General features: G+C 42.1%; 2 non-coding genes across 2 annotated transcripts; both read left to right on the top strand.

Annotated features, from left to right (window-relative positions):
- The first annotated feature begins 6,080 nt into the window (after positions 1-6,080).
- Positions 6,081-6,273, top strand: LOC119733567. The gene has a single exon (XR_005271908.1). It is a non-coding gene; the product is annotated as a U2 spliceosomal RNA (small nuclear RNA).
- A 5,403-nt stretch (positions 6,274-11,676) lies between these two features.
- On the top strand, positions 11,677-11,869 carry LOC119733566. Its single transcript, XR_005271907.1, has one exon. It is a non-coding gene; the product is annotated as a U2 spliceosomal RNA (small nuclear RNA).
- The last annotated feature ends 761 nt before the right edge of the window (positions 11,870-12,630 follow it).

Raw genomic sequence — 12,630 nt, 5'->3', positions numbered from 1 at the left:
ATTCTTCAAGGCTTGGCATATAAGCCGCCCTGTGTATAAGCCGCAGTAAACATTTCCATGGGAAAAATCAACGTAAAGCCGCGGCTTATATTCCAAAAATTACGGTAGTATCACTTACAGTTAACAAGAAGTGAAACTTCGATCTTATCAAGGCTATCTGGTTTGGCTTCGGGTCTTGATTTTATTTCGCTGATACGCTGACATCAAAACCAAATTGCAATATACAAAACTGTTTCTGATTATTTAAAAAGTCGGTATGTTTCTGTTTAATTTTTAAATGTTGCGTTTGAATCCAAGAACTTCATAAGAAACCGCCCAAAGCCAATGATGAAACAACAAATTGGAAAATGTGTTCAAAATCTGTCTCCTCGGTGGATAGTATTTTGTGCGTTCCATAATGATGATATGATGTGGTATGGGAGTCTGTGACACGTGGACATTACAAGCGGCCACTGTAACTGTATTCGCAAAGCGGCATGAACATAAATGTTGCACTGCACGTCATTGCAATTATTTTTCGCAAACTTTTGCTTATATTTTTGAGACTCGAGCCTAATTATCCTTCGCTTGAGTCGATTCGAGTCTTCTGATGAGGACTCGAGTTGAGTCGATTCATTTGCTCGCCGTGACTCCAGTCCAGTCATTTACCCTTAGGGACTTGAGTCGAGTCGAGTCACCAAAAGTTGTGACTCTGCTTTCATATCTAGCCTAGCCACGACAGGACCAGGGTTGTCTGGGCATGTGATGCAGTTGATGCAGAGAGCCACTTACGAACAAAAAGAAACCCAGGCATACAAACAACCTGAAGTGGACTTATTGCTAACTATAGACAGCATTCACACGGACTTGTAGTGGAGCGGCATAGCCCCAATAATACCAAGAATTGTGCAATCTGTGATACAATTATGAATTAAACTACGCATGTTGGTTTTTCATGCCTTGAATAACATTTTTTAAATACAAGAGGCATTCATATTTGACTTCTGGTGACCTTTGAGACTTTTAAGTACTAAGTCTAAATGTTATGCTATGAAAAGAAAATATTCATATATATGTATGTAAGACAATTCATATTTAACCTCTGGTTACCTTTCGAGAGATATTTATAAGATTATCTCGGTAAATGCCACTTTTTTCATGATAAGAGGGCATCATACATGTATCTTGTCAATATCTATCATATTTATTCCATAATCATGTATTGAATTCAGACTCCATGCACAAACAATTTTGAGGTGACCTCTGAACTCAGTTTTCTTTTCTTTTTTAATTAATGACAGACTCAACATGCCCCAATTGGAATGCAATGGAATATATATATACAAATGTCAAGCAGTATTCATTATTGTGTTCTTATTACACTCTGTTATATCCAGATGGACTTGAGTAACCACATTTTTAACCTTTTTACAGAGTGTGATGCTTGTCCAATGTACCTCTTATATTCTTAAAGCAGGGAAATGGAGATCAGAAGTCATGACAAAATTGTCTTTGGGTCTGAATCATAACACACTATAGAATAATTGTTAAAAAAACACTTCTTTTTCACTATTTAGACTTAGGTAATGAAAAGTGGCATTTGGAAGATTATATAAATAGCGGCAATTAGGGTATACAACGTTCATTGGGAAAAGATGTTGCATCTTGACATCAATTTTTTTCATAATATATCATTTCCAATTTTGTTAAGAAAATACTTTAAAAACTTTCTTGACTCTCCATCGACTTTGTACACAACTGCTGAAGTTGCATGTGGATTCTACATTCTTCCCCTTCTTTGACCCTTCACAAAGGTCACCAGGGGTCAGATATTAAATGCGTCCATTTCTCAAAAATTCTCGTCAAGGCATGAAGACGTGATATGCCAAGTTTAACCACAAAGTGCACAATTCTGTCACTATGCCGCTCAACTATTGCCAATAATTAACAATCCTAACAATCCGGTCCAGGAATGGTCAACACTTGTCACTGTGCAATAGAGACCCTTTAAAAACTGAACTGCAAAATGGCGCTCATTCTGAAATATCCAAGATGGCTGCCATCCATCGGGGATACCTCATCACTAATGTATTTTTTAGGTTCCTTAAAATGGACTTCATACGAACGTTCAGGTGCAACGTAAGTTAGGCCAAACAAACAAAATGGTGTGTTTACGGTAACCCGACCAACCTGGATTTTTTTCGGCCAAATTGCCGACCTCAAACGTTTTATTGCCATTTTGAAGGTTGATTATTGACAAATTTCAAACATTTCAAGTACTATTAATTATTTGCCAATCACAAAAACCATTTTCCACACTTGAATCTGACCATGATTTGACACAAACATACCTTTGTTAAACGTGCGAAAATCGCGACGATCTGAAAACTTGAAATTTCAAACTACGAAGTACGATTATTTTTGCACAAACGTATCAGGGTGAACCGGTACGCCTAGCTGGCCGACGGACGGCATGATTCTCCCCACGTACAAACGTGCGTGCTGCGTATCGGCCCGATACACTGGAATTGCGGCCAGCCCGATACGCTGACAGAAATGCCGATCACATTTTTTTAGCCCCTGATACACACAATATAATTATCATACACGCCATTAAAATGTACAATTTGATCGTTACATACGCCATTATTTCATCTTGACATGCAAAATCTTGACCAAAGTCCTGTTTTTCTGATGCATGTGTGATCAAAATGCACACGATGACGTGTTCTGTCGACCACCAGCAGCACCCAGCTAACATACAGCATGGTACACTGGTTCCCTTCGCCAGCTAACGGAATCAATGCTATGATGAAGGACCGGAACCAGTGACTACTGCCTCTCTCCGGTCCATACATCGTATCATTCCATACAGCATGATGATGTAGTGGGCCGAAGTTGGATCGTAAAAATATTACCAAACAAACATCGCTGGAGAAAGAGAATTTCTGCGAATTAATTCACAGAACGATCACTTTCTGTGTATGTGTTTTCCATTAAAATGACGAGATTGCAAAGCTCGAACTTGTGGCGAAACATCGTAGCGTGTTTCTGCAGTAGTGCAAGATTTTCAGCCACGTGGGCCGTGAGCACGGCGCGATGTTCGGCCAGCCAGGCGGAATGTTGGTGGTGCCAGCGGCCGTGATGTATGTTAAGCATAAAGTGGAATCACCGACCTCAAATATATTTTTAATTAGGTGAGGCAAGTTTTAATCACTTTTGATAGCCAGTCTTGATAATTTTCGTGGCGCAAATGAAAATAATCCAGGCACAAAATAAACATGATTCCTTGCTCTATGATTAGTACGAATGATGCTCCATTAATCAGCTATCGCTATTTTGAAAGGCATGTAATCGGAAGCAAAAGTTATTTTTTTCTCCACCTTAGTTTCTTAATTTGAAACTTACATGTAAATGTAATTCATACTTTTCTAGTTAGGAAGCAGTGAAACACAGGTTGTAAAATGTTAAAAAAAAATTTAAGTTAACAATTTTGACTTTTTCTTTAATTACGAAAAAATTAGTGACCTACAAGATCTCCTCTGAATTTCAAGGGCAAATCTTAAGATAAAGACCAGATTTTCTCTAAAATGCACCAGAAAGCTTCTAAAGTTCAAACATTTTCGGGTTGTTGAATCACAGCAAATCTTCCCCCACATGTTTGAAAAAATCTGGGGAGAACCCTGGCCGACAATACGAATTAATTAGGATTGAAATGTACCGATTGAATATCTTCAATGCTTGAATAGTGGTTTTGTACAATTTTTTTGCGAAAGAACACGCATGGGCATGAGAACTGAAATATAAAAAAAAAATACAAAATAAAATTATTTCCCTACCTACCTGGATTTTTTTCAGGCCGTTACCGTAAACTCACAATTTTTTTTGTTTGACCTTATTATTAAAATGAAATCTAAGATGGCGGTTATTTTAAGTGTCCAAGATGGCTGCCATCCATTGGGACTACCCCGTCAAATTTGATTTACTTGGGTTCCTTGCTATCGAAAACATAGGGTTTGCCACGAATGGACTTCATATGACAATCAGGTCCGAAGTTATGATACAAATTATGTCCGAAATGGCGGCCATTTTGAAATATCCAAGATGGCTGCCATCCATTGGGAGTACCCCGTCAACAATGATTTACTTGGATTCCTTGGTATCAAAAACATAGGGTTTACCACCAAAATGGACTTCATATGACAATCAGGTCCGAAGTTATGATACAAATTAGGTCAGAAATGGACACCATTTTGAAATCCAAGATGGCCGCCACATGGTAGATGGACAAAATGTTACCAATGGATTTCTGGCTGAGGAAGGTAAACTCTATCCAAAACTGACAAAAATTCCTTCTATAGCAAAAAAAAAATGCAAAGGTCAAAAATACGACATAATATACACGTACTATATACTAAATTGCAAAACAATATTATTTGACGTCATCCCACGAAAGGGCGCCCTCAAGCGGCACATCAAAACAGTGTAATCTTTCAAATATTAAAACCCTCAATCCAAATTTTTATAAAATTAATAAATCCCGTGAGCAACCACAAATAATTTGCAAAATTGTAAGGTTTCATAACTTTTGCCCACAAAAATGACATCTGTTACACTTGATATTGACCTTTTGCTTTCAAATACTGTGACGTCATCAAACCGGAAGTTGGGTGTTATTATTACATACACTTCATTTCCATATTTCCATGCGTTATTTTTACTTAATGATAAACAAGTGTCCTCCCTTCCCGTTTTTTTACTGATGACGCCATCAAACCAGAAATAACTTGTACGTGTACCTAAATGTTTACTGAAATTTATCATACCCTAAAAGATTCTTTTTGTACAAAATTATTGGTACTGGAGATGTTAAAGTTCAATTTTATCTGACATGAACATATTCATAACTTAACCGGACAATGTCTATGAAATATTTGTCTACCCAAACACTCTGCGTTTGTAACAATAAACACGAACCTCTAGTTGTTTTTTATGGTATGGATCCAGATGGCTCCACAATACCCCAGCTTTGAGCGAACTAGCGTCTTTTATGCAGTTTCCTCAACCTTTTTTCTACAGGAATGGATATTTCGTCGCAGAAGCCCAAGCATTTTACATGTATTTGCTTTAGGCCCTATTTGCTGTTTGGTTGATATGACAGGCCCAATTGAGATTGTTGCTGATTTCTACCCCCAGGTACATGTATGATTGATGTTGTACTCCCTGCACCCGATTTCACCAAACTCTTCGTAACTTATGATGCATCGCGGCGTCGTATCCCTACGAGGCGTCGCAGCTGCAATCCATTTCACAAAACACGTCGTAAGTGCGACGCGTCATATGTGTATTTATAGCACAACTCGGTGACTGTTTTATGTTTTTAGTCAGTGTACAGTAAACCGTCGTCTGATATTCAACAAAGAGTTGTCCGATCTCAGCTCGAAATTTGTTAAAACGTAAAACAAAATGGCAGTCGTGCATCGCAGGTTTTGAAGGAAAACAAGCTCTCAGTGGACTGCAAAGCTACTTTGAAATTTCAACTGCAATATTCCAGTCTAATTCATAATTATTCAATGAATTTTCTATTTACAATTTTACACACATTGCCTCAGTATTCTAATCTTGTTTACACATGTATGTAATGTTTGTGTCACAAAACTGGCTAAAAACGGACTCTTCTTATTTTGCGACGACTACTAGCTACAAGGCGCCATCTATGGTTGATATGCTTGTCCCGGTACATCGTACGTACGGCATTTAGTGCCGACGCTCTCGCTCACTGATGCATTGATCCCATTTTTTGTCTGGATTAATTTTTCAACAAGATTTTTGGTGAAATATGATCGAGGTGTATGAAAATGCATGATAGAAATATTTTTAAGAATGTATATGTCTCTGTTAATCTGAAAAGCCGGAGATTTCTTGCTCATCTCTCTCTCCCCGGGTTTCGTTGAGTTGCGGTGGACGCGCAGGATTCTTTTTTTTGTTTTCACACCAGGAAACACAAAAAGGCAAAAATAAATAATAAGAAGAACAATAGCAAACAGTATTTCAAGACGAATAATCCCTTTCCGCGCTATTGTTTTTAAATATTAATCGTTATCGCTTCTCGGCCTTTTGGCTAAGATCATGTGTAGTATCTGTTCTTTTCAGCTTAATATCTGAAACGCTGTTCATTGAACAGCCAGTATATTAAACTGATTTTTGGATTTGGGCCGTGGAATAGAGGCTTGCCTCGTCCCGGCCACGGGTTGGCCCGGTATAGCAGTACATCCGGGATTCGGCCCACTCCCTTCGGGGAACATCAATTAATACAAAAACAGGTTCTGACTACGGTGCCCCGTCGTTAAAGGTTCGTTTTCTTTTGACGTTTTGGTGACAGGGCTTTCACATTGAATTACGGTAATATTAGTAAGTGTGTAAAGTCTTGTTAAATTATGATGTTGGCGTTTCCATTGATTTCCGTTCAAGGCGTAAATAAAAAAAAAAAAAAAAAAAAAAAAAAAGGCTTGGCCACGACCCCTCTGTGTCTGTTATAAATGTATTGTTTGAGTCTCGTTGCAATATGTTTCTAGGCATCTTCTTCCTTTTCTTATTTGTTATCCCTTTTCCCCCTTGTTTTGCTTCTGATTTGTTTGTTTCCCAGGATGAGTGCTCCTGCCACGATTGGTCGCCAGAGGGCGCCGTAACAGTTGATGGCTTCGCATGCTCATATCGCGTCCGCGCATGTCCTATAAGTTGCCTCGCCGGGGCTGGGATGGCCATTGAATCATCTACAACCGACTGAGGAGACACAAACATGTCTGGCCGTGGCAAAGGAGGAAAGGACTAGGCAAAGGGGGTGCCAAGCGACACCGCAAGGTTCTCCGAGATAACATCCAGGGAATCACTAAACCAGCCATTCGTCGGCTGGCCCGCCGCGGAGGAGTCAAGCGTATCTCCGGGCTCATCTACGAAGAAACCCGCGGAGTCCTCAAGGTTTTCCTGGAGAACGTTATCCGCGATGCAGTCACCTACTGCGAGCACGCCAAGAGGAAGACTGTCACTGCAATGGACGTGGTGTATGCGCTGAAGAGACAGGGACGCACGCTGTACGGCTTCGGCGGCTAGACACCATATCCAAAATCAAACCGAACGGCTCTTTTCAGAGCCACCACTATTTCAAAAAAGAGATTGAATCTTGATTTTACTCGATTTTCACTTGTCCTTGTCATGTGTGTTCTTAGAGTTGCTTTTCCCCTCCCTATTTCCACTGTAAAACATGTCTGGTCTCCATTTTTTTGTCAAAGTCGATTAAGTAATAATTACTGGGTGCTCGTCTCAGGATATAGCGGGGAACGTATAGAGGGATCCGTGACATTTTGTTCGCGAATGGGTGTGTGTGATTATTGTCTTTATTACAAAACAAACATAAACAGCAGCCATTTTTGTTCGCGAATGGGTGTGTGTGATTATTGTCTTTACTACAAAACAAACATAAACAGCAGCCAGGGAAATCCGTATGTTTGTCACTTTTCTTTTAGGGGTGGGGGAGGGGGTGTTTATTGGGTTCAATTAATCCCAAGTAGGGGGTGGGAGAAATATTGTAGTCTCAACGATCCCAAATGGATTCTGTTGCCGAGGGCTCATAATACTATAGGCTCGGAAAAGCAGCATTTTCGATTGAAATTTAACGTCTATACTTTTTCAACGTACGGAAATCGTGATCACTGAAGCGTCTCCGCTTGGCCCCCGAAGCACCCAATCGGAAGATAGCCCATTGTTAGGCTTCCAACCTAGGATGCTATGCGCCGGCCTTAAGAGGCGGGGTCCGTTCGCTCAATCTGCACTCAGTTGTGATCACCGTTCATCAAACCATACCCTTGACCATGGCGCGCACCAAGCAGACGGCAAGAAAGAGCACCGGGGGAAAGCCCCCAGGAAGCAGTTGGCCACCAAGGCGGCCCGCAAGAGCGCACCGGCGACTGGCGGTGTCAAGAAACCCCATCGGTACCGACCGGGAACCGTCGCCCTCCGTGAGATTCGCCGCTACCAGAAGAGCACCGAACTGCTGATCCGAAAGCTGCCATTCCAGAGACTTGTGCGTGAAATTGCACAGGATTTCAAAACTGAACTGCGATTCCAGAGTTCTGCCGTCATGGCATTGCAAGAAGCGAGCGAAGCTTACCTCGTCGGCCTCTTCGAAGACACCAACCTGTGCGCCATTCACGCCAAGAGGGTCACCATCATGCCCAAGGACATCCAGTTGGCCCGCCGAATTCGGGGTGAACGAGCTTGAGCACGTTGTGTGCGCAAAAAGAAATAAAACTAACGGCTCTTTTCAGAGCCACTACTTCTTCAAAGAGAGATTAAGTCCAATCCCTGAGTTTTCCTTCAAATAAAGAATAAAGGGCCGTTGATTTTTTTCCGAATTATTATTGTTGATATTCTGTCCAAATACATTCCACTTTTTGGGTTCTATACGTATGCCTCATCCGAAACGTGTTCCAGGCAAAATTGAATTGTTATGGGCATGGTAATAATGATATATATTTCCTATCTGTTTTGACAATTACAGGTACTCGTTCTCTTATTTTCGTCGGTTTTGCGTTACATTGTATGATTCATTATAAATGGATGGTGCATAAGGGGGAAACAACATTTAAAGAAGTATTGGTGCACTACGACATATTAATTCGCCCTCCGCTGGAGATGACTTTATTATTTCCCAGAAATTCAGTAGACAATAATATTTAAGAAGGACACTTATACACGTGTCAGTCTGAGAAAAAGGCTAAAAATACCCTTGCCGGGAGGGGGGGGGGGGTCGTGCCGTGCGTGCATTGTATAACTATGCACGCATACCGCTTTCTTCACGCATGGGTAAGCGGTCACTGGCGGGAAAGTGGACGATGCATGGGTGGTCAGAATCCAAGCTGTGCACAATAAAAGCCGGCCAAGACGTGCTGGTCTTTCATTCGATCTCACGATCCGATACATTCCAAGTCCTCCAATATGGCTCCCAAAGTTAGCGGAAAAGGTCAGAAGAAGGCCGGAAATACTAAGGGTCCGGTTAGCGCAAACAAAAAGAGGCACCGGCGTCGCAAGGAGAGCTACGGCATCTACATCTACAAAGTGATGAAACAGGTGCACCCCGACACCGGAATCTCGAGCAAGGCAATGAGCATCATGAACAGCTTTGTCAACGACGTGTTTGAGCGCATCGCCAGCGAATCTTCTCGCCTCGCTCTCTACAACAAGAAGTCCACCATCACAAGCCGTGAAGTGCAGACAGCAGTACGCCTACTTCTTCCCGGGGAGCTTGCTAAGCATGCAGTCAGCGAAGGCACCAAGGCCGTCACCAAGTACACGACTTCAAAATAGAAATTTTGAAGGCTTCAAAACCAAACGGCTCTTTTCAGAGCCAACACAGTTTCCAAAAAGAGATTTGCCAGTCAGCTCAGTTCGCCCGATCAGCCCATTTCTTAGGTTTTACAACTAACCTTTTTTTAATTCTGTTGTGTCCCTTTCACTCTCTCTCTTTTTTTTTTTAATATTCTTTTACCCTTCGTGAGGCGAGGGGAGGTAATGCGATTAAAGTTAATCCCTGAGTCTTGTCGTCGTCGTAAACACATAATTTAATTTATGCCACAGCCTTTGTCAATTGGTCATTTCTTTCAATCTCCGGACGAGTGCTTGCATTTTGTTGAGTGGGTTACTATTAAAAAATAAATTAGGATTTCGTCTGTGGGATGTTACAAATATCTAGCAAGAAACCGAGGCCAGTTTTAACCGCCGCGTGAGAGCAACGAATCACTGCCATTGTGCGGAGGCTGGTCGAAAGATCATGGGACTTCTTCGGCGGAATAACAATAAAACGTCTTAAAATGGAGGTAAGAATGTTGCATGTTTCTGTGTTTTATCTAGTGATTCCATTACTTTGAACGACGATGACACAGTTGTAATTTTTTGTTCCCTCGTCCCCCGCGTCCAAAATGGATGCGGTGCACCCAACCGTGCGACGGGCACGCCCGTGTCGCGTGATTGGCTACTTGGCACGCTTCAGCCAATCCACCAGAACGCTATAACTAGTGTCGTGTTTTCCAAGTGGGTTCATTCACACACCACCTTTACTGCAGAGTACATTCATCTTCTGTCACTATACTGTCAAGATGACTGGGCGAGGAAAGAGCGGCAAAGCAAGAAGCAAGGCCAAGAGCAGGTCCTCCAGGGCGGGACTCCAGTTCCCCGTGGGTCGTGTTCACAGATTTCTGCGTAAGGGCAACTACGCCCAGCGTGTCGGTGCCGGTGCACCGGTCTACCTTGCGGCAGTGATGGAGTACCTTACCGCGGAGATCTTGGAACTGGCCGGAAACGCTGCACGAGACAACAAGAAGACGAGAATTAATCCCCGCCATCTGCAGCTTGCTATACGCAACGACGAGGAGTTGAACAAGTTGATGAGCGGAGTTACCATCGCGCAGGGTGGTGTCCTTCCCAACATCCAGCAAGTTCTTCTGCCCAAGAAGACCGCCAAAGTGTCAAAGTAAAGAAAAGAACTTACTTTGCATCCACAAACCCAAAAGGCTCTTTTCAGAGCCACCACAACCTTCAAAAAAGAGATTTGTCGCTGCCTGTCTAACTCCACCTCTACCTTCACTCATAGCCGAAATCAATTTCTCTATTTTTTTTTATAAACAATAGAACACTGTTCCAGATAGAATTCCCACTGTGTCCTTTAACGTATGTGACCGGCCGGCCGGCTGAGTACATTAGCCATACATGTATGTATATGTATTGTCTTAAATGTTGCCTCATGTAGAATGTGAATGACTTATTCACCAAAGGTTACAAAAATGGACAAATAATGGTGCGTTGACATTTGATTCCCGTTTGTTTCTTTTCTTTCTTTCTCTCTTCAATTAACTCCCCGCGGGACCGCATTGATATTGATACATAAGTATTATAAGCGCAAATGCAAACGGTATGACGAATGTTTTCTTTTCTTTCGAATTTTCTTCTTATAACTTCATGACGAAATAAACAATAAATCAATGAAATAAAATAGTAATTATTACAAAAAGGGGAAATAAGTAAGTGAAAAAATAACAAAACAAAAAACAATAACCAAGCAATTAAAGGAAAGCGGCAGGCTGGGACTCGAACCCACGATCTATTACTTTCTACATGTGCTCTCTAACCACTCGGCCACGGAGCTTACTGACAAACTGAAGTATTTCCCCGCCCCTAATGTGGGACCCATTGGCAGGGCCTGAGAAATACCCAGATGGGAAACGCCGAGGCGCGATGACCGGGAGTGTTGAAGGGCGCCATCTATTGATATGCTTGTCCCGGTACATCGTACGTACGGCATTTAGTGCCGACGCTCTCGCTCACTGATGCATTGATCCCATTTTTTGTCTGGATTAATTTTTTCAACAAGATTTTTGGTGAAATATGATCGAGGTGTATGAAAATGCATGATAGAAATATTTTTAAGAATGTATATGTCTCTGTTAATCTGAGAAAGCCGGAGATTTCTTGCTCATCTCTCTCTCCCCGGGTTTCGTTGAGTTGCGGTGGACGCGCAGGAGTCTTCTTTTTGTTTTCACACCAGGAAACAAAAAAAGGCAAAAATAAATAATAAGAAGAACAATAGCAAACAGTATTTCAAGACGAATAATCCCTTTCCGCGCTATTGTTTTAATATTAATCGTTATCGCTTCTCGGCCTTTTGGCTAAGATCATGTGTAGTATCTGTTCTTTTCAGCTTAATATCTGAAACGCTGTTCATTGAACAGCCAGTATATTAAACTGATTTTTGGATTTGGGCCGTGGAATAGAGGCTTGCCTCGTCCCGGCCACGGGTTGGCCCGGTATAGCAGTACATCCGGGATTCGGCCCACTCCCTTCGGGGAACATCAATTAATACAAAAACAGGTTCTGACTACGGTGCCCCGTCGTTAAAGGTTCGTTTTCTTTTGACGTTTTGGTGACAGGGCTTTCACATTGAATTACGGTAAATATTAGTAAGTGTGTAAAGTCTTGTTAAATTATGATGTTGGCGTTTCCATTGATTTCCGTTCAAGGCGTAAATAAAAAAAAAAAAAAAAAAAAAAAAAAGGCTTGGCCACGACCCCTCTGTGTCTGGTTATAAATGTATTGTTTGAGTCTCGTTGCAATATGTTTCTAGGCATCTTCTTCCTTTTCTTATTTGTTATCCCTTTTCCCCCTTGTTTTGCTTCTGATTTGTTTGTTTCCCAGGATGAGTGCTCCTGCCACGATTGGTCGCCAGAGGGCGCCGTAACAGTTGATGGCTTCGCATGCTCATATCGCGTCCGCGCATGTCCTATAAGTTGCCTCGCCGGGGCTGGGATGGCCATTGAATCATCTACAACCGACTGAGGAGACACAAACATGTCTGGCCGTGGCAAAGGAGGAAAGGGACTAGGCAAAGGGGGTGCCAAGCGACACCGCAAGGTTCTCCGAGATAACATCCAGGGAATCACTAAACCAGCCATTCGTCGGCTGGCCCGCCGCGGAGGAGTCAAGCGTATCTCCGGGCTCATCTACGAAGAAACCCGCGGAGTCCTCAAGGTTTTCCTGGAGAACGTTATCCGCGATGCAGTCACCTACTGCGAGCACGCCAAGAGGAAGACTGTCACTGCAATG

Source organism: Patiria miniata, unplaced genomic scaffold (genome assembly GCF_015706575.1).
Source record: "Patiria miniata isolate m_02_andy unplaced genomic scaffold, ASM1570657v1 HiC_scaffold_25, whole genome shotgun sequence".
NCBI classification, from domain to species: Eukaryota; Metazoa; Echinodermata; class Asteroidea; order Valvatida; family Asterinidae; genus Patiria; species Patiria miniata.
The sequence above is the reverse complement of the archived record's forward strand: the minus strand, read 5'-3'. Positions and strand labels throughout refer to the sequence as shown.